Here is a 23,716-nt window from a genome sequence, read left to right as displayed (position 1 = left end):
ATTCTCTTCCCCAAGCCCATACACGAGACATAGTGTTAGCTTTCTTGAGGACAGTTTGAGACATATCCTCCCATCAACATTCTGACTTATCCTTTATTCTTTTAATTATTCAGTATTTATATATGTATGTATTAACTATTTAAAAACATTTATTAGTGAATATATTAAACACAAAAAGAGCATGTAAATATAGGTACATGTATGATTTAAAGAAAATAAGAAAACGAACATATTCAACATCCCACATGAAAAAGTGAACATTATAAATATTATATATTAATTTATCATATTTACCATGTGCCAGTCTCCATTTTCATCTCTTTCCTCCCTCTTCTCCTGAAGTAACCAATATTAACTTTCTACTATTATTCCTTTCCTTTATTCAAATTCTTATTACACTTTCACTTATATCTTATTGACTTTTTAATTTTTTAACATGCAAGCATGGAATAATATGGTATTTCTTTGCAATTTGTTTATAGATTAATAATTAAATTCTTGCTCTATCCAAGGTGATACCTGTACCTCACCTTTTATTTATTTTCACTGCTCTAATGTGTTCCACAGTAAAAAACACCTATAGTGTATTTATTTAGTCTTCTGTCAATGGACATTTGAGAGTTTGTATGCCTAACAGTTGCTATTATAAGAAATATAGAGTAGGGTCTTTAAATGTCCTGTATTGCACAAGTGTATACATTTCTCTAGAATAAATAGAATGTAATTGATGAGACATGAGGTATGTTCATGTTCTACTTTGTTAGATAATTCCCAATTGTTTTACAAAGTGGAGATATCAATCTACTTTCCCTCAAAAAATCTGCTTCTCTGTATCCTCAAAAATAATGGCATTATCAGACCTTATTACTTTGCTAGTGTATTACTTTGCTTGTGAGCACTTATTTCATTGTGGTTTAAATTTGTATTTTCCTGATTACTAAAATCTTTTCATATTTTGATTGATTTTTCACATTTGATTTTTTTGTGAAAGGTCTGCCTATGTATAGTAATTTTACCGTAAATTTAGTTTTCCCAAAACTTTATTTTGTCTGATATTGACATAGTTTCAGGCAGGAATCTCAGATCCTTCTGCCATTTCCTGTGCAGGTCGTGAGTCAGGTAATCAAAAGAGGATTCTGGTAGCTTTATGTAAGGTAAACATACCTTATTCTCCAGATACGAGCTTCACAGACATGCTTTATTCTCAGAGAGGAACTCTGGCTCTGCTCCACTGAACCTCCATGCTCTGCTGACCAGCAGTTCAGAGTAGTTACCTTTATACTTTTAGTACACAACAGCAGCCACAAGCAAAGCATCACATGATTACAACAATCACGCTGAGTCAGTAAATTGATACGCATGCGCTGTTACACTACTTTTATAACTTGTTTCTAGTGAATGGGCTGGATCTTGCCCATTTGTAACAGATGTGAGGCAAGAGATCCCGACTAAACTTTTTCTACTTTCCTTACACATAGCTACTAGGTTTTGTTGATTAATATTAGCTCTGTATATATTTCACATAATTTTGTATTCAATATATTTATCATTTTAAATGTGTCTCATATAAGCAATAGATATGTGGAATTTTTTCCCTACTCATAAAATCTTTGTCTTTTAACTAAAGGGTTTCATTCATTAAAATTGATTACATTACTTGAAATTTGGATTTATACCACTTTATTTGTATGTTCTTCCTCAAAGTGTTTTTTGATCTCTTCCACTGCCATTTTAAATCCAGCTCCATACAACACCCCGAAGCCACTACTGCTGCAACTGGGACTGTGTGCCAGCAAACCCCCTCCACTGCAGTGGAGGACAGGAACGAGTACAGCAACATAAAGGAATTGGCAGAGGGATCCAAGATCGATGCAAGCAAGAATCAGCAGGATGAAAGTAAAATGATCATGGGAGGCTTGAGCTGGGATATGAGCAAGAAAGATCTGGCTTAATATCTGTCTCAATTTTGGGAAGTTGTAGACTGCACAATTAAAACATATCCAGTCACTGGAAGATCAAGAGGATTTGGATTGATGCTTTTCAAAGATGCTGCTAGTGTTGATAAGGTTTTGGAACTGAAAGAACACAAACTAGATGGCAAATTAACAGACTCCAATAGGGCCAAAGCTTTAAAAGGGAAAGAACCCCACAAAAAGGTTTTTGTGGGTGGATTGAGCCCATATTCTTCCAAACAACAGTTTGAAGAATACTTTGGAGCCTTTGGAGAGATTGAAAATATTGACCTTCCCATGGATACAAAAACACATGAAAGAAGAGTATTTTGTTTTATCACATATACAGATGAAAAGCCAGTAAAGAAACTGTTAAAAGCAGATGTCATCAAATTGGTACTGGGAAGTGTGAAATCAAAGTTGCCCAACCCAAAAGGTATATAGGCAGCAACAGCAACAACAAAAAGGAGGAAGAGGTGTTGAAGTGGTGGATGAGGTCGTACTAGGGGTCAAGGCTGAGGTCAGGGCCAAGACTGGAACCAAGGATTTAATAACTATTATGGTCAAGAATATGGAAATTACAATAGTGCCTATGGTGGTGATCAAAACTATAGTGGCTGTTGCAGATATGATTATACTGGGTATAACTATGGGAACTATGGATATGGACAGGGATATGCAGACTACAGTGGCCAACAGCACTTATGGCAAAGCCTCTCTAGAGGGTGTCAATCTCCAAAACAATTACCAGCCATCCTAAAGGAGGACATTGGAGAAAACAGGAGGAGGTGCTGAAGTAACTCATCTTGCAGGATGACAATGAAGACTGGTCTTCTGTTGATCTGAGATGATTATTTTGTAAAAGATTTTCCTAGTGTAAAAGACACAACTGTGTCCCACTGTACATAGCTGCCAATTAGTGTTTCTTGTTTTGACTTTGTCCCTTGTTGTCTGTGTTATGACTCAATGTGGATTTGTTTTTATTCATGTTATGATTTCATGTTAAACCTCAAATAAATACTTCCTTATGTGAAAAAAATGTATTTCTTTTTACTTTTTTTTTTTTTCACATTCTTGATTTCGTTTGGATTGGTTTAAGAGACATCAATCCAAGTTATTTTTCTAGGTGTTCTTTAAAAGTTTTACACTTTATTTCTATTGCTCTATATTTAGTTACTCTGAGAATTTTAACACATATAGTTAACAAGTTCTAAACGTTTTTCATGTCTTCGTCTTTTGCGCTTGTCAAAAAATGGTCTTTGAAAGCTTTAAATCCAATTGCCCTCTCTGTATTTTTGCTATTGTTATTGTCAAGTACCTGAGAATCATCTTTTTAATTTTTTAATTTTTATTTATACATATTCATGGGGTACAGAGTTGACTATCAGTATTTGTGTATAGCATGTGATGATCATGATTATTTGCATGTTCATCATTACAAACAGTAATTACATTTTGTCTTACCCAATTGCTCCCTATTCTCCCTCCCCTCTCCTTTCCCACCTGTAGTAACAAAACACAAAATAGACAATATTATGATTATGTGGCCTTTATTTCTACATTCTTTATTGTTCCATATTGTTTATTATTCTTATAGTTCACCATTTTTTCTTGTGTTATCAGGCCTTCATTTTTCCCAAAGTACTCTTTGAATAGTAAGCTAGTTTGTATCTGAATATATCTTTATACCATAGCCATTATTGAATGCTAATGTGAAAAACATTAGGGTGAAAAATTCTAAGTTGATAATTATTACATCTTAGCACTTTGAGGATACTTATCCCACTGTCTTCTGGCTTACACTATTGATGTAAAGAAGTTAGCTCTCATTTCTAAATAAACAAAATATGTTTTTATCTCTCTTTTTTGGGGAAGATCTTAATTTATGTTTGGGACTTTCTGGTTTCATGCTGGTTAGTCTGCATGGGGTTTCAGTTTTAGTAAATCTGATTGGTGTTTTCCATCAATTCTGAAAAAATTTCAGCCATTATTTTAAATATTGCTCCTTCCTTAATGTCTCCATTTTCTCCCAGAATTTCATTTAAATTTATTACACACATCACACACCATCCTTCATATGTCTTAACCTCTTTCAGATATTTTTCTCTTTGTCTCCCCCTCTCTGCATTCTAATTTTATCAATGCTGTTTTAGTTTATTCTTCAGATGTTTCTAACTTGCTGTTTACCCAATCTTCTAAATATCTAATTTCAGTTTTTATAATGTTCAGTTCTGAAAGTTCTACTTGGATCTTTTATAAATTTGCTTGACTAATCAAGCATATTTAAAAATAATAATATATTTCTTTCTTAAATATATTATTTTTAGATTTATTAAACATAAGCATTTTATATTCTGTATTGAAGAATCACACTATGTGTAGTATTTGAATGTCTGATTCTCACTTTTTTTTATTCTTCCTTATGGGGGCTTTTTTTCATATGTATGTTCTCATTTCTTATTGCATGAGCCCATGGTCATTAGAAATTGAGCTCCAGGAATTTTTTTTTTCCTTTTTGTCTTTTTTCGTGACCAGCAACGGGATCGCAACCCTCGGTGTTGCTCCCGCACCTCGCTCAGCCAGTGAGCGGGAACCGGTCTGTATGTGGGATCCGAACCCTCGGCGGGAGCACCGCCGCGCTTCCCAAGTGGCTCACTGTAGCAGTGCGCCACCGGGCCAGCCCTCCAGGAATTTTTTGATGCCTGAATTTAATGTGTCTATCTTCAAAGATAATTTGTGTTTCTTTTTCCAGGCACATGGGCATATTATCAACCTGCAATTAAGTTAATTAAACTATATTTTAGTTTGAGCTTTTTTACATCTTATCAGTATTGAGAATTTCCATAAAACACAAATGTCTATAGTTAAAAATTTGAGGTGTGGAAGTCTTGTTTTTATTTCATAAACCCAGAACCTAGAGTAACAAAAAGAAAATAAATTCTGTCTCTCTTTTTAGAGTGATTTTTTACCTTTTTCTATTTCACACCTCTTGGTTTTTTGTGATCTGAATTTTTGCCTGGTATGACCTGTCTCCTGTATCATAAATGTGGTTTCTAAGAACCAAAGCTCCATGCTCCTAGGGATTCACAGATATCACTAGGGAAACTGCTGGCTTTAGTCCTCAGTTTACTCATGCATACTCATAATGTTTCTTCTCAGCTATGCATTTAAAAATATCTTAAAACATATCTTATTAACATGTTTAGGTTTTCATACTGGTACTTTTTCTCAGAATGTGTGTGTTATTAATTAGAATAAATACTAATTTTTTTTACAACAAATAGATGTAAAATGCACTGGCTAAGAGATCAAAGACATTTATTTATCTTTTCTATTTCAAGAGCATGAGTGAAGATTCCAGGCTCGAGGTGGGGGTGGAGGCAGCTCTGTTTTAGTGATCATTAAAGACTCAGATTCCTTCCTTTTTATTGCTCTACCATAACCTAGAGAATCAGGTACTTAGGCTGAAGATGAGTCATGGACAGGTCAGGTTTCCAGCTGGCAGGAGGATGAGAGAGAATGTCAAGAGTAGCAGTTTCCTCTTAGTGAATGAAGCAGAAACTGTACAGAGCTCTTCCATGTGACCAGTAAGGGATGGTGGGAAATATATTTCTAGCAGCAGCCAAGGAATCTGTTATAGTCTATTTCAATTGAAGAAGGAAAGAATGGATATTGATAGGCAACCATCAGGCTCTGCTGCATTTCTTCTGCTGTACTTATAGCAATGCAACACCTTTGGCTCCTTAATAAACATTCATTTGTAATGTGTACTATGTTCTAGCCCCTGTGTTAGAATTCAGGGATACAAATTTGAATATTATATTCTTCCTATCTCCAAGTAATTTGCAGACCATTAGGGAGACCCCATCATGTAAACAAATGCACCCAATACATGTTTATATAAATTGTGATTGAAACAGGAACACAGGTTCTCAACAAAAAAAGTGGTCATTTCTAGCTGAGTTGGGAAAGACTTTTATAAAATGCAAAAAAGAAGAACCCAGTGATATGTAGCAGATGTACATGAATTAGGCATATGAAAGTGTGGACAGCCTAAATGTAATTTAAATAGTAAAACCAATAAAAGATATATTGGCCAAGGCACCCGATTAAGTAATTTAAAATTATATAGATTTTCACTACTATAGGCTTATTTCAGCTGATACAATCAATACACGATAAAAAAGTGTAGGATGAATACTGAGAGTAAAGACATAAGAAACTTTTTCATATTTAATTTGGTAAATATTACCAATAACTTTCTAAGTAGTAGATTCTATGAATTTCTTTCAGTTTTTTTCATCATGTTCTCTGTAATCAGATTTATCGAAATTTTCAGGTGGCAAGAGCACACTTGGAGACCTCAGTAGCCATGGGCAGCACTTGCCAGCAGAAAACAGGAGTTTACAGGATCTCAGGAGCTGCAGGCAGCCTCCATCATTGCTGCAGACATCACTTCCATGTGGGAGGTCCACCACAGCCATTGCCAAGCCACCGTTGCCACAAGGGTGGTTCACTACCACATCATCAGCCACTGATGCCATGCAGGTAGCCTGCTGACTGCTCAACTGCACTGACACAAGGACAGTCACCAGCAGAGCCCAGGGAAAGAAGTGAGAAAGTGAAGACCTGCAACTCAGTGGCCTAGCCCATGAGGAAAATTATGCTGCCACATATGTTAGCACACCTGGGAGTTGGAGGTATGTACACTGTGCATGAGACTGGCTTAATCCATGAAATGCATGCAAAGCCCTGAGAACATAGAAACCCAGGAAATGCAAATAGAGTGGGAAAGAAAATTCCCAATCACTACCAACCCACACCCCAACCAGGAGAAGCAAGAACACAGGAGGAACCTCTGCCTGTTAGAAAAAGGAGAAAGAAACCCTCTCCTAGGTGTCCCACTCAAACTGAGGAGCTCTAGTATACCTCTCTGCACCCATCAGGGTCACTGCGTGCAAGCAAGGATGTCAACAAGCCTGCCTAGGGACACCTAGCCCAGCCAACGAGTAATAGGGCACTGAGGCACTTGTCTCCAAAATTTAAGAGCTTGCACACTTCTTCAATGAAACAACTTAGTGTCACTAACTTCAGCAAGGAATCACTAATTGCCCCAGTGCCTAGACCACAGAGGCACTCATCTACAACTTCATATCACTGAAGTACCCACAGAGAGACTTTGAACCAGTACAAAACACCCTACTTAATGGTCAATATAAAAACATCTACAAGAGGAAGTCTCTCTCCTCAAAGCTCCCTCCAGAAGAATAGGGAAAGCAATTGCTCTACCAGGTGACCAGACATCAACATAGAGATACAAGAAATATAAAATATAAGAAAATGTGACACTATCAAAGGAATATAATAATCCTCTAGGACCAGAACTTATTAAGCAGTAATCTCTTGAAATGATTGTGAGCAACAACCTTAAGGAAACTCAATGAGATACAAGAAGACTCAGACGACGAACAAAATGAGAAAAACTATCCTGGATATGAAGGATGAAATTTACAGAGATTAATACCTTAAAAATGAATGTAGCATAACTCTTGGAACTGAAGGATGCATTCAATGAAACATAACCTAGAGCTTAAGTAGTTGTTTAGAGCAAGCAGAAGAAAGAATTTCTGATCTTGAATATGGTCTTTTCAAAATAACCCAGGCAGACGAAAAGGAAAGGAAAAAAATGATTTTAAAAAGTGAAGAAAATCTGAGAGAGCTAGCAATCAACCTTAAGCACAGAAATATTTGAATCATGGGGTTCTAGAAGGGAAGGAGAAAGGAAAAGGCATTAAAAGCCTGTTAACAAATAACCCAGGCAGACGAAAAGGAAAGGAAAAAAATGATTTTAAAAAGTGAAGAAAATCTGGGAGAGCTAGCAATCAACCTTAAGCACAGAAATATTTGAATCATGGGGTTCTAGAAGGGAAGGAGAAAGGAAAAGGCATTAAAAGCCTGTTAACTGAAATAATAGCAGAAAACTTCCCAGGTATAGTGAAAGACATAGATATTCAAATCCAGAAAGCTCTAAGAACTCCAAACTGATTCAGTCCAAAAATGTCCCCTCTGAGATATATTATAGTTAAACTGGCAAAGCTCAAAGACAAAGAGGGAAACTTAAAACCAAGAGAAAAGCATTAAGTCATCTACAATGGAGTCTCCATCAGACTAGGAGCAGACTTCTCAAACGAAACTGTATAGGCCAGAAGAAAATGAGATGATATATTCAAAATACTAAAAGAAAGAAATAAAGAAAAGAAACAAAACAAAAAATGTTGCCAGCTAAAAATATATACCCAGCAAGGGTATCCTTCAGAAATGACGGTATTTCCCAGATAAACAAAAACTGTAGGAGTTCACTACTGCATGAAAAGCCCTACAAGAAATTAACAAGGCAGTTCAACATCAGGAATCCAAAAAATCAATAATTAATACAATAAATACATAAGAAAGAACAAACCCACTGGTACAACAAAAATGCAAATGAGAGAGAGAAAGAAATTATATCTTACACACCTCCAAAAACAAGAAACACCAAAGACAAACAATAAAAGGGGATGAAAAAAAAAAAAGAGAAATTATATCTTACACACCTCCAAAAACAAGAAACACCAAAGACAAACAATAAAAGGGGACGAAAAAAAAAAAAGAAATTTAAAACATCCAAATGAAAATTGGTAAAATGCCAGGAGTAAGACAATACTTTTCAGTAACAATGCTAAATATAAATGAATTAAATTCCCTATTCAAAAGACACAGACTGTTGGATTGGATTAAAAAGCTAACTTTAACTAAATGCTGTCTTGAAGAGACTCACCTCACCTGTAAAGAAACACACATACTAATAGTGAATGGATGGGAAAAGATATACCAAGCAAATGAAAACCAAAAATAAGCAGGAGTGGCTATTCTTATACCAGATGAAATAGACTTTAAGGCAAAAACCATAAAAAGAGACAAGGCCATTATATAATGACAAAGGGTTCTATCCAGCAAGAACACATAACAATCATAAATATATATGCACACAACACTGGTAATCCCAGATATATAAAGCAAACACTATTAGACTGAAGAAAGAGATAGACCCCAATATATAGTTGGGTACCTGAGCACACTTCTTTCAGCATAGAACAAATCATCTAGGCAACAAATCAACAGAGAAACACAGGACTTAAACTATACATTAGATCAATTGTACCTGGAAGCTATATACAGAATACTTCATACAACAACTACAGAATATACATTCTTCTAGTAAGAACATAGAATACTCCCCAGGATAGACCACAAGTTAGGTCAAAAATCAAGCCTTAAAAAATTAAAAAAATAAAAAAAGTTGAAGTCATTTCAAGTATCTTTTCAGACATGAACAGAATAAAACTAAGAAGCAATAACAACAAAACTCTGGAGACTATACAAATACATGGAAATTAAACAACATACTCCTGAACTACCTATGGGTTCAAGAAGAAATTAAACCGGAAATAAAAATTTCTTTAAACTAATGAAGGTAAAGACAAATCATACCAAAACCTGTGGGATACTGAAAAATCAGTACTAAGAGGGGAGTTTCTTGCAATAAATGCTTACATTAAAGAAGAGAAAGATTTCAAATAAGCCACCTAATGCTACACCTCAAAAAACTGGAAAAAACCAAAATCAATCCAATCCTAAAATTAGTAGATGGAAAGAAATAATTAAGATCAGAGCAGAACTAAATAAAATACAGAGCCAAAAAAAAAAAATGATACAAAAGATCAATGAAACAAAAGCTTTTTGGGAAGATAAACAAAATAGACAAACCATTAGCAAGGCTAAAAAATGAAGAAAATAAATAAAAATCAGAAATGAAAAATGAGACATTACAACTGATACCATAGAAATAAAAACAAATCATCACATACTTTTATAAAGTAGGTGCCAACAAATTTGAAAACCTGGAGGAAATGGATAAATCTCTGGAAATGTGCAAACTACAAGGACTGAACCAAGAAGACATAAGAAAACCTAAACAGATAATAAAAACAATCAGATTGAAGCAGTAATCAGCAGTCTCCCAGCACAGAAAAGCCCAGGATCACATGGCTTTACTTATGAATTCTACCAAATCTTTAAAGAGAAATTAATACCAATTATCTTCAAATTATTCCAAAAAATTGAAACAGAAGCTATCCTCCCAGACTCATTCTATGAGGCAAGTACTACCCTTATATGAAAATCAGACAAAGATAAAACATAAAAAGAAAACTACAGGCAATATCTCTGATGAACACAGACACAAATATCCTCAACAAAAATTAGTAAACAGAATGCAGCAACACATCAAAAAATTATACACCATGATCAAGAGGGATTCATCATAGGAATGCAAGGATGGTTCAACACATGCAAGTCAGTAAATGTGATATATCATATCAACAAAATCAAGGACAAAAACCATATGATTATCTCAATAGACAAAGAAAAACTATTTCACAAAATTCAGCATTCCATCATGAAAAACCCTCTCAACAAATTAGTATAGAAGGAACATATCTAACACAGTAAGATCCAGATACAACAAACACACTGCCAATATCATTATGAACAGTAACAAGACAAGAATTACCACCCTCACCATTCCTATTTAATATAGAATTTGAAGTACTAGGCAGAGCAATCAGGCAAGACAAAAAAAAATAAACGGCATCCAGACTGGAAAGGACAAATTCAAATAATTCTCCCTGTATGCAGATGGCATGACCCTTTATATAGAGAAACCTAAAGACTCTACCAAAACAATAAAAAATGGAACTCTTAGAGTTGATAAATTATTTCAGTAAAGTTTCAGGATACAAAATCAACATATAAAAGCCAGTAGCACTTTTACACTCCAACAAAATCTAGCAGAAATAGAAATTAAGACGTCAAGCCAATTAACAATTCACCCAAAAATGTAAGATACCTAGGAATAAATTTAACCAAAAAAGTTAAAGCCCAAAAATGTAAGATACCTAGGAATAAATTTAACCAAAAAAGTTAAAGATGCCTATAACAAGAAGTACAAATCACTGATGAAAGAAATTGTAGAGAAAAAAAAAAAAAACAAAACAATGATGTTCTCCACAGAAATACAAAAACCAATCCTAACATTCATATGGAACCATGAAAAACCCCAAATAGCCAAAAACAACTCTGAGTGAAATGAATAAAGCTGGAGACATTCCACTACCTGACTTCAAAATATGCTATTAAGCTATAGCAAACAAAAGAGCATGGCACTGGCATAAAAGCAGACACATGGACCAGTGGAACAGAATAGAGAACCTAGAAATAAATTGACACACTTATGGCCAATGTGTCTTTGACAAAAGCAAAGAACATACACTGGTGAAAGAACAGATTCTTCTATAAATGGTTCTGGGAAAATTAGACATCTGTATGTAGAAAAATGAATCTAGACCCCATGTGTAGAATGAAACTAGACCCATACCTCATGCTGTATACCAAAATCACCTCAAAATGAATTAAAGACTTAAATATGAAATTGTAAAACTCCTAAGAGAAAATACAGGGGAAACATTTCAGGATGTAGGACTATACAAAGACTTCATGGATAAAACCCCAAGAGCACAGGCAACAAAAGAAAAAAACTAAACAAATGGGATTATATCAAACTAAAAAGCTTCTGCACAGCCAAAGAAACAATTAACATACAATCTACAGAATGGGAGCAAATATTGCAACCTACAGAACAGGAGAAAATATATGCAAACAATGCATCCAGCAAAGGATTAATACCCAGAATATACAAGTAGTAGTTCAAACAACTTAGCACTAAAGAAACAAGGTATTTCTCAAAAGAAGATATACAAATGGCCAACAGACANATGCCTATAACAAGAAGTACAAATCACTGATGAAAGAAATTGTAGAGAAAAAAAAAAAAAAACAATGATGTTCTCCACAGAAATACAAAAACCAATCCTAACATTCATATGGAACCATGAAAAACCCCAAATAGCCAAAAACAACTCTGAGTGAAATGAATAAAGCTGGAGACATTCCACTACCTGACTTCAAAATATGCTATTAAGCTATAGCAAACAAAAGAGCATGGCACTGGCATAAAAGCAGACACATGGACCAGTGGAACAGAATAGAGAACCTAGAAATAAATTGACACACTTATGGCCAATGTGTCTTTGACAAAAGCGAAGAACATACACTGGTGAAAGAACAGATTCTTCTATAAATGGTTCTGGGAAAATTAGACATCTGTATGTAGAAAAATGAATCTAGACTCATACCTCATGCTGTATACCAAAATCACCTCAAAATGAATTAAAGACTTAAATATGAAATTGTAAAACTCCTAAGAGAAAATACAGGGGAAACATTTCAGGATGGAGGACTATACAAAGACTTTATGAATAAAACCCCAAGAGCACAGGCAACAAAAGAAAAAACTAAACAAATGGGATTATATCAAACTAAAAAGCTTCTGCACAGCCAAAGAAACAATTAACATACAATCTACAGAATGGAAGCAAATATTGCAACCTACAGAACAGGAGTAAATATATGCAAACAATGCATCCAGCAAAGGATTAATACCCAGAATATACAAGTAGTAGTTCAAACAACTTAGCACTAAAGAAACAAGGTATTTCTCAAAAGAAGATATACAAATGGCCAACAGACACATGAAAAAATGCTCAACATCACTCAGTATCAGGGAAATGCAAATCAAAACCACACTGAGATATCATGTCACCCTGGTTAAACATGCTATTACAAAAAAATAATAATAATAACAAATGCTGGAGAGGATGTGAAGAAAGGGAACCCTCTTCATATATTGGTGGGAATTTAAATTAGTACATCCATTATGGAAAACAGTGCAGAGGTTCCTTAAACAACTACACAGAGAATTGCCATGTGATCTAGTAATCTCACTACTGGTTATATACTCAAAGGAATGGAAATGATCGTGTTGAAGGGATACCTGTATTCCCTTGTTTATTGCAGCTCTACTTACAATAGCGAAGGGTTGGAGCCAAACTAAATGTCCATTGATGGACTACTGGATAAGGAAAATATAGTACATGTACACCATGGAATACCACTCTGCCATGAGAAAGAATGAAATTTTGCCATTCTCAGCAACATGGATGAAGTTAGAGAAAATTATGTTAAGAGAAATAAGTCAGGCACAGAAAGATAAATACCACGTGTCTTCATTTATAAGTGGGAACTAAAAGCATAAACAAATAAATAAAAGAAGAAGTAAAGAAAGACACAGCAATCATAAGAATTCATTGAAATTTCCAAAGGAGAAAACATAACTGAGACCACCTAGAAGGGAATAGGGTGAGAGCTGAGCAAGAATTTGGTAAAAAGCCACCAATATTATTACATTATGTAATATGTCAAGTACACTAATTATCCTGATTTGAGCATCACATATTGGGTATTTGATACTCAATGTTGTACCCCATATACATGTACAATCAATTATGTTTCAATAAATAAATTAATTAATATAAATAAATAGAATGAATAAAAATAAAGAAAGAAAATAAGAAAATAAGGACCTGTGATTGTCCTTGTAAAAGAAAAAAGGAAAAAAAAATAGAAATGTTTATGTTTGGATCTTGTCACACCTGTCAAAGACAGCTCACACAAAAAAGGAAATTTTCTTGACTTCTACTACAACTTTATTTTGATATTAACAGTAACTGTTTATTTCTTTATATTTATTGAATTCCTTATTTTTAACTTTTCTTGGTCACCATTATTTTTAACTTTATTATATTTAATATCTCACATGTATTCACATTTACCTAAACATTCACATATGACTCTAAAAATATTTAACACACAGTATGGCACAGGCTTCTTTCAACCAGTGATCCTGGCATAGTCTTCACTATGCCACACTAGAATACATTCTTTAATTTAAATAAAAATTCCTCCAGGAAAATAACTTTGTTTTCTTCCCAAATGCCATCACTGGTATTCTACTTCACTCTTTTTTTCCCCCTTTTCTATTAATGAGGCAGAACATTCCATTGCCTAGGAATTCACTTTCTTTCTCTGGGACAAAGTCTATACTTCTGTCATTGCCCCGGTGTATGTTGCTGAAAGTTTTGGTGTGTATAAAAGAAAAAAAAAAACTAGGGTAAAAGCTGTTTCTTCATCATGAAATAGTACAGATCTGAAACTGCTTGTCTAAAATTGGTCTAAAAGCCAGAAAGGAATGACATGATATATTCAAAATACTAAAAGACAGAGATTGCCAGCCAAGAGTACTTTACCCTACAAGGCTGTCCTTCCAAAATGAAGGGCAAATAGTATATTTCTCAGACAAAGAAAACTGGGAGTTCACTACCACACGTCCATCCTTACAAGAAATTCTCAAGGGAGTACTGGGTTTGGTAACTGAAAAATAACTACCACTGCCTTAAAAACTCAAGAAAAATCAAAACCAACTAGTAAAATAAAAATGTCAACAATGAAGAGGAATAAAAAGTTTATCTACAACCCAAGAAACCAACAAGTACAGAAGACAAACAGTAAATCAGAAAGAAAGGAACAAAAGACACTTAAGACATCCAAACAAAAAATAAATAAAATGCTAGGAGTAAATCAACACATTTCAATAACAACTCTTAATGTAAAATGATTAAATTCCCCAGTCAAAAGATACAGACTGATTGACTGGAATAAAAAGGAGGACCCAACTATGTGTTGCCTTTAAGAGACCCATCTCACCTATAAAGACTCACATAGACTAAGAGTGAAAGGATGGAAAAAGATTTAACATGCAAACAGAAATGAAAAATGAGCTGGAGTAGCTATTCTTTTATCTGAAAAAAAATAGACTTTAAACTAAAAACCATAAAAAGAGATAATGAGGGCCACTACATAATGATAAAAGGATTCATCCATCAAGAAGACATACCAATCATAAATATTTAAGCACCCAATGTCAGAGCAGCCAGATTTATAAAGCAAACTCTATTAGACTTAAAGAAGGAAATAGACACTAATACCATAATTGCAGGGGACCTGAGCACCCCACTATCAATATTGGACTGATCATCTAGGCAAGGAATTAGCAGAGAAACACAAGATCTAAACAACATTCTATACCAATTGGACTTGGCAGATATCCATAGAACATTCCATCCAACGACTTCAGAATATTCATTCTTATCATCAGCACATGGATCATTCTCCAGGATAGATCTCATGTTAGGTCACAAATCAAGTCTCAACAAATTCAAAAAAATTGGAAATATCCCAGGTGTTTTTTCGGACCACAATGGATTAAAATTAGAAATCAATAACAAACAAAATTCTGGAAACTATACAAACACATGAAAATTAAACAGCATTCTACTGAATGACATATAGGTCCAAGAAGAATTCAAACAGGAAATAAAAACATTTATCAAAACTAATGAAACATGATACATCATACCGAAACCTGTGGGAAGCTGCAAAAGCAGTACCAAGGGGGAAATATATTGCATTAAGTGCTTACTTTAGAAGAATGGAAAGATAGCAAGGGAACAACCTAATACTTCACCTTAAAGAACTAGAAAAACAAGAACAATCCAAACCCAAAGGTAGCAGACGGAAAAAAAATTAGGATCAGAGCAGAACTTAATGAAATGGAAATCTAAAAAATGATACAAAAGATCAATTAATCAAAAAGTTGTTTTTGGAAAAGATAAATAAAATTAACAAACTATTAGCACAGCTAACTAAAGAAAGAAGAGAGAAGACCCAAAAAAAAAAATTAGAAATGAAAAAGGTGATATTACAAGTGATACCTCTGAAATACAAGGAATCAGTAGAGACTACTATAAACAACTATATGTGAACAAATTTGAATACTACTATAAACAACTATACGCCAGCAAATTTGATAATCTGGAGGAAATGGATAAATTTCTGGATGCAAACAAACTACCAAAACTGATCCAATATGATGCAGAAAATCTGAACAGACCAGTAACAATAAAGGAGATTGAAGCTGTTATCAGAAGGCTCCCAACAAAGAAAAGCCAAGAACAAGATGGGTTCACAGAAGAATTCTACCAAATATCCAAAGAGGAATTGACACCAGTTCTCTACGAACTATTCCAAAATATTGAAACTGAGGCAATTATCCCAAACACATATTATGAAACAAACATCACCCTGATACCAAAACCAGGTAAAGATACAACAAAAAAGGAGACTACAGGACAATATCCTTGATGAATATAGATGCTAAAAACCTCAATAAAATACTAGGTAACAGAATACAGCAACACATATGCAAAATTATACACCATGATCAAGTGGGATTCATCCCAGGGATGCAAGTTTGGTTCAACATATGCAAATCAATAAATGTGATACACCATATTAATAAAGTCTAACACAAGGACCATATGATCATCTCTATAGATGCTAAAAAACCATTTGATAAAATTCAACACTCATTCATTATAAAGACTCTACAAGTTAGGTATAGATGGAAAGTATCTCAACATAATTAAAGCCATATATGATAAACCCACTGCCAATATCATCCTGAATGGGGAAAAGCTGAAAGCTTTTCCCATAAGAACAGGAACTAGACAAGGATGCCCACTCTCACCACTCCTATTCAACATAGTGTTGGAAGTACTAGCCAAAGCAATCAGGGAAGAGAAGGAAATAAAGGGCATCCAGATTGGAAAGGATGAAGTTAAACTGTTCCTCTTTGCAGATGACATGATCCTATATATCGAACAGCCTAAAGCCTCTACAAAAAAACTCTTGGAGTTGATAAATGTTTTTAGCAAAGTTGCAGAATACAAAATCAACACACAAAAATCAGTAGCATTTCTATTCTCCAATAGTGAGCATGCAGAAAGATAATTCAAGAAAGCTATCCCATTTACTATAGCCACCAAAAAAATAAAATAGTTAGGAATAGATTAACCAAGGATGTGAAAAATCTATGTAATGAGAACTACAAACCACCGTTGAAAGAAATTAAAGAGGACACAAGCAGATGGAAACATATCCCATCATCTTTGATTGGAAGAATCAACATTGTGAAAATGTCCATACTACCCAAAGTGATATACAAACTCAATGAAATCCCCATCAAAATTCCAATGACATTTTTCTCAGAAATGTAAAATCTATCCAGACATTATATGGAATAACAAAAGGCCATGTATAGCCAAAGCAATTCTGAGCAAAAAAATAAAGCTGGAGGCATAACATTACCTGACTTTAAACGATACTACAAAGCTATAATAACCCAAACATCATGGTATTGGCATAAATACAGACACACTGATCAATGGAATAGAATAGAGAACCCAGAAATCAACCCATATACCTACAGCCATCTGATCTTTGACAAAGGCACCAAGCCTATAAACTGGGGAAGAGACTGCCTCTTCAGCAAATGGTGCTGGGATAACTGGATATCAATATGAAGGAGAATGAAACTAGACCCATACCTCTCACCATATACTAAAATCAACTCAAAATCGGTTGAAGAATTAAATATACACCATGAAACAATAAAACTTCTTAAGGAAAACATAGGAGAAACACTTCAGAAACACTTCACGGGCACAAACTTCATGAAAATGACCCCAAAAGCATGGGCAACCAAAGGAAAAATAAACAAATGGGATTATATCAAACTAAAAAACTCTGCACAGCAAAAGAAACAATTAACAGAGTTAAAAGACAACCAACAGAGTGGGAGAAAATATTTGCAAAATATACATCTGACAAAGGATTAGATATGATTAGCAGAGTCGAAAGACAACCAACAGAGTGGGAGAAAACTTCTGACAAAGGATTAATATCCAGAATATAAAAGGAACTGAAACAACTTTACAACAAAAAAACAAGTAACCCAATTAAAAAATGGGCCAAAGAGCTAAATAGACATTTCTCAAAGGAAGATATATGAATGGCAGCACATGAAAAAATACTCAACATCACTCAGCATTCAGGAAATGCAAAACAAAACCACACTGAGATACCCTCTCACCCCTGTTAGGATGGCTAACATCCAGAATGATAAATGCTGGTGAGGTTGCAAAGAAAAAGGAACTGTCATACACTCTTGGTGGAACTGCACAATGGTGCAGCAGCTATGGAAAATGGTATGGAGGTTCCTCAAACAGTTGCAGATAGATCTACCATATGACCCAGCTATCCCACTACTGGGAATATACCCAGAGGAATGGAAATCATCAAGTCAAAGGTATACCTGTTCCCCAATGTTCATTGCAGCACTCTTCACAATAGCTAAGAGTTGGAACCAGTCCAAATGTCCATCATCAGATGAGTGGATATGGAAGATGCGGTATATCTACACAATGGAATACTACTCTGCTATAAAAAGAATGAAATACTGCCATTTGCAACAACATGGATGGACCTAGAGAGAATTACATTAAGTGAAACGAGTCAAATACAGAAAGAGAAATATCACATATTCTCACTTATCTGTGGAAGCTAAAAATAAATAGATAAATACACAAATAAACTGGGTGGGGGGGTGAGAAGACACAGCAATTCCTTGATGTTGATATGACAAGCAAACAGATATGAGGTTGTTGGGAAAGGGGGAGAGGGAGGAGGGAGGAAGGTTTTGGTAATGGACCACAATAATCAACCACATTGTATATTGACAAAAATTAATTAAATTAAAAAAAAGAAATACTAAAGATATTCATTGATTTTGGATGGTCTTCTGAAACGAACATGAAGTTTTAACCATATATCGCAGGCCAGGCCATCTTGAGGAAAAATTAGACAAATTTTTTCAAAGAATTATTTTTCTGGCTCAATACCTTCTCATTCTGTGACAATGTCTATACTACTCCACTGTCAAGTAATTCCTAAGAAACATTTAGAGTACCTAAAACTGTTTCCCATTTATTCCCTAAACTAGACCTCTTTATAATTTTGGAACTTCTGCTATTGTCCTCCATTTCTTTACAGAGGATGACTCTTATAGCTGCCATGGCAATTAGGACCGTAGGTGACACTCAGAAATGCTAGAGCTGAGGACTGGATGCTTGAAACTGAGGGCCCTTATGTCCATGTCTGGGGCTCTAACTCTTCTAACCACTTGTATTCGTCAGGGTTTTCCATAGTAACAAAACCAATAGGTGACATATACATATATAAATACATACATACAGTCATGAATCACTTAAAGATGGGGATATGTTCTGAGAATGTGCTATTACATAATTTTGTCATTGTACAAACCTCATAGACTGTACTTACACAAACCTAGATAGTATAGTCTACTGCATAGCGAGGCTATATGGTACAGCCTTTTGCTCCTATGTGAGTATTGTGTTGCACTATGACGCTTTGATGGCTACAACATCACTAGGCAATAGAAATTTTTTAGCTACATTATAATTTTATGGGACCACCTTCATATATGGGGTCCATTGACAAAAATGTTATGTGGTGCATGACTGTATAGATATGTATAGATAGAAAGATGATAGATACAGATAGACAGATAGATGGATAGATGCTGCTTGCCTTACGATGGGGTTACCTTCTGATAAACTCATCGTAAGTTGAAAATATCAAGTCAAAATTTGTTCAATACACCTAACCTTACGAACATAATAGAACAGCTTAGCCTTCCTTAGACATGCTCATAACACTTACATTAGCCTACAATTGGGCAGAATAGTCTAATACAAAGTCTATTTTATGACAGGGTGTTGAAAGTCTCATGTAATTTATTTAATATGGAACACTGGAGAGTACAGTTATCAGTTGTTTATTCTCATGATCTTGTGGATGACTGGGAACTGTGGCTCGCTGCTGGAGCTCAGCATCACAAGAGAGTATTGTACTGCGTATTACTAGCCTGGAAAAATATCAAAATTCAAAATTTGAAGTATGGTTTGTACTGAATGAATATCCCTTTCACACCATTGTAAAGTGGAAAATTGTAAGTGGAAACATTGTAGTTGGGAGCCATCTGTGTGTGTGTGTCCATTTGTATCTATATCTGCCATCTGAAAGCTTGAGAACCAGGAAATCTGGTGGTATAATTCAGTTCAAGTTCAAAGGCCTGAGAACCAAGAGCTTTGGTGTCCAAGGGCAGGATAATTGAATGATGTCCACCCACACTGGTGAGGGTCATCTTCTTTACTCGTTCTACCAGTTCAAGTGCTAATCTCTTCCAGAAACATCCTTACAGACAAACCTAGAAATAATATTTTACCAGCTACCTGGACATCTCTTAGCTCAATTAAGTTGAAACATCAAATTAATTATCACACCACCAAAGTTGCAAACATTAATTTGCTGATGCTTTCTGCCTTCACTATTCTGGAACTTTTTGTTTTATTTCTTCCTCATTTTCTCCCTATCCCAGGACCCAGGCAAAATTTTGTGGGGGCCAGATTGCAAAATAATTTGTGGTTAATCTCTAACTGTGTGAAACCCTACTGTCCCTAGTTCCCAAGCAATGAGATCTAAAATTTTCCCACAGCCTATCCACGGTAGCTCCTGACAGGCGACAGATAGGGTGATGGCAACATTTCTAGAAACTAAGGTGGTTAAAAACTCTAAGTGACTGAGACCTCTTTTCAGAGTGAATTCTTTCTGTAAAGAAACTAAAAAAATGTAATACAAAAATAAATATGGATTCATTCAGGGACTGTTGTGATTATTTCACATTCCTCTCTTTCATAACAATCAGATTTCTTCTTACCTGGCCTATTGTAGAACAGACACAGTCTTACAGCTTTACCTACCTTTCATTAAAGCAAGTACAGAAAACAGATGGATACAGAGATAGAGATATATAGATAGAGATATATTGCATACTTTTATATATTTTATACATTTATATATGTATATATATTATGTGAGGGTATATTAAAAATTTGTATAAGATATAATTAAAAGATAATATGAATCTTTCATGAATGATTTGAAGTGCCTTCATATAGATTTTTATATACTTTTATACATATACATATATCGGGAGAGAGAGATTTCTAAAAGATAATATGAATCTTTCATGAATGATTTGAAGTACCTTCATATAGATTTTTATATACTTTTATACATATACATATATCGGGAGAGAGAGATTTCTAAGAGTACTAGGCATAACCTATACACTGCTCTCAGAATCAGCATCAGCAGTCTCAGGACAGTGGTACAGCTTTTTTTAATATGTTGCATACTGAAAATCCATGGACCATATTGTTTTTTATTTATTGTTTGGTACATTACCTAATTAAAAGGGATCCTTTAGAAGACCAAAAGAGTTGAATTTCAAAGAAAATAATGCTCATAACATGTGTCAGAGAATAATAAATCTGAGATTTATACTAACTCTATAGTTGTATGGATTTACAACCATCTTATCTGAATTCACATAGTCATATTCTCACATGCCTTTAGTTCCTACTCTTGCATCTCTGTATTCTCAGTAGCTGGCCCATGGTGTGCACCTGTCGATGCTTTCTGAGTGAATGAGAAAAATTATATCAAGTAAGTTCTCTTTTTGAAATATTTTATAATAATACTTGACCTGAGTCACTGCCCTGGGAAAATGCACCTGTGTAAAGAAAATGATGAAAAAATACAGCATAATTCCTAACTGTTCATGTTTTTTGATGGGGTATGCCTTTCATGTGGATATTTGAAAAAATGGGCATGAAGCTTTAAAAATATTAAATTTTATGCTCAATTTTTAAAAATTACATCCAAAAGTGTGTTCAAAAAGAAAAACTTAAATTATGGAATTTGAATTATTTATGTGCAGCAGTATTTGATTTTATAAATATTAATCTATGCACAGCTTTATAGGTTAATGGGAATATAACTAGAATTTTTCTGCAATTAGTGCTTTTTTCTGTTTCTTCTCTCTCAACAAATCTCACGCTTTCTTCTCTCTCAATGAATGTCATGATTTCTTCTTTCTCAACAAATCTCATGCTTTCTCTCAAAGTCATTTTTCTTTCTTAATTTTCTTATTTTGACTTATAAATTGTTTTTAATTAAATTAGAGTCAAGCCTCTGAGTTCAAATAGCCCTTCTATTTATAAGCTTTTATATTCATCACAGATGTCATTGTGAGTCAAAATACTTGATCAAAAATAAAAAAAAAAACATGTATATAAAAGGTTTTTTTTTTGTTATCATGAAGATGGGAAGTCAGTTATTTATCAAAATGCTCCCACAGTATGCAAGCCCATTAATGTTTAATATATTTATTTTNAGATAGAGATATATAGATAGAGATATATTGCATACTTTTATATATTTTATACATTTATATATATATATATATATATATTATGTGAGGGTATATTAAAAATTTGTATAAGATATAATTAAAAGATAATATGAATCTTTCATGAATGATTTGAAGTACCTTCATATAGATTTTTATATACTTTTATACATATACATATATCGGGAGAGAGAGATTTCTAAGAGTACTAGGCATAACCTATACACTGCTCTCAGAATCAGCATCAGCAGTCTCAGGACAGTGGTACAGCTTTTTTTAATATGTTGCATACTGAAAATCCATGGACCATATTGTTTTTTATTTATTGTTTGGTACATTACCTAATTAAAAGGGATCCTTTAGAAGACCAAAAGAGTTGAATTTCAAAGAAAATAATGCTCATAACATGTGTCAGAGAATAATAAATCTGAGATTTATACTAACTCTATAGTTGTATGGATTTACAACCATCTTATCTGAATTCACATAGTCATATTCTCACATGCCTTTAGTTCCTACTCTTGCATCTCTGTATTCTCAGTAGCTGGCCCATGGTGTGCACCTGTCGATGCTTTCTGAGTGAATGAGAAAAATTATATCAAGTAAGTTCTCTTTTTGAAATATTTTATAATAATACTTGACCTGAGTCACTGCCCTGGGAAAATGCACCTGTGTAAAGAAAATGATGAAAAAATACAGCATAATTCCTAACTGTTCATGTTTTTTGATGGGGTATGCCTTTCATGTGGATATTTGAAAAAATGGGCATGAAGCTTTAAAAATATTAAATTTTATGCTCAATTTTTAAAAATTACATCCAAAAGTGTGTTCAAAAAGAAAAACTTAAATTATGGAATTTGAATTATTTATGTGCAGCAGTATTTGATTTTATAAATATTAATCTATGCACAGCTTTATAGGTTAATGGGAATATAACTAGAATTTTTCTGCAATTAGTGCTTTTTTCTGTTTCTTCTCTCTCAACAAATCTCACGCTTTCTTCTCTCTCAATGAATGTCATGATTTCTTCTTTCTCAACAAATCTCATGCTTTCTCTCAAAGTCATTTTTCTTTCTTAATTTTCTTATTTTGACTTATAAATTGTTTTTAATTAAATTAGAGTCAAGCCTCTGAGTTCAAATAGCCCTTCTATTTATTAGCTTTTATATTCATCACAGATGTCATTGTGAGTCAAAATACTTGATCAAAAATAAAAAAAAAAACATGTATATAAAAGGTTTTTTTTTTTTGTTATCATGAAGATGGGAAGTTAGTTATTTATCAAAATGCTCCCACAGTATGCAAGCCCATTAATGTTTAATATATTTATTTTAAAATGTACTTGAACAAGTTTTTTTTTATTGGTCTTCTTAAAGAAATCACCTTTGTGTATCTGTTCCTGATTTTCTTCTTAAAATTTAAAAACAACTAAGACTTGTCTGGAGGAAGCATTCTTCAAATGGCAGTATTTAGC

General features: G+C 34.0%; 1 pseudogene; it reads left to right on the top strand.

Moving 5' to 3' along the window:
- Positions 1–1,814: 1,814 nt before the first annotated feature.
- LOC103590219 lies at positions 1,815–2,712 on the top strand (annotated as a pseudogene).
- The last annotated feature ends 21,004 nt before the right edge of the window (positions 2,713–23,716 follow it).

The sequence above is a fragment of the Galeopterus variegatus genome, unplaced genomic scaffold, assembly GCF_000696425.1.
Source record: "Galeopterus variegatus unplaced genomic scaffold, G_variegatus-3.0.2 Scaffold782, whole genome shotgun sequence".
NCBI lineage: Eukaryota > Metazoa > Chordata > Mammalia > Dermoptera > Cynocephalidae > Galeopterus > Galeopterus variegatus.
The sequence above is the reverse complement of the archived record's forward strand: the minus strand, read 5'-3'. Positions and strand labels throughout refer to the sequence as shown.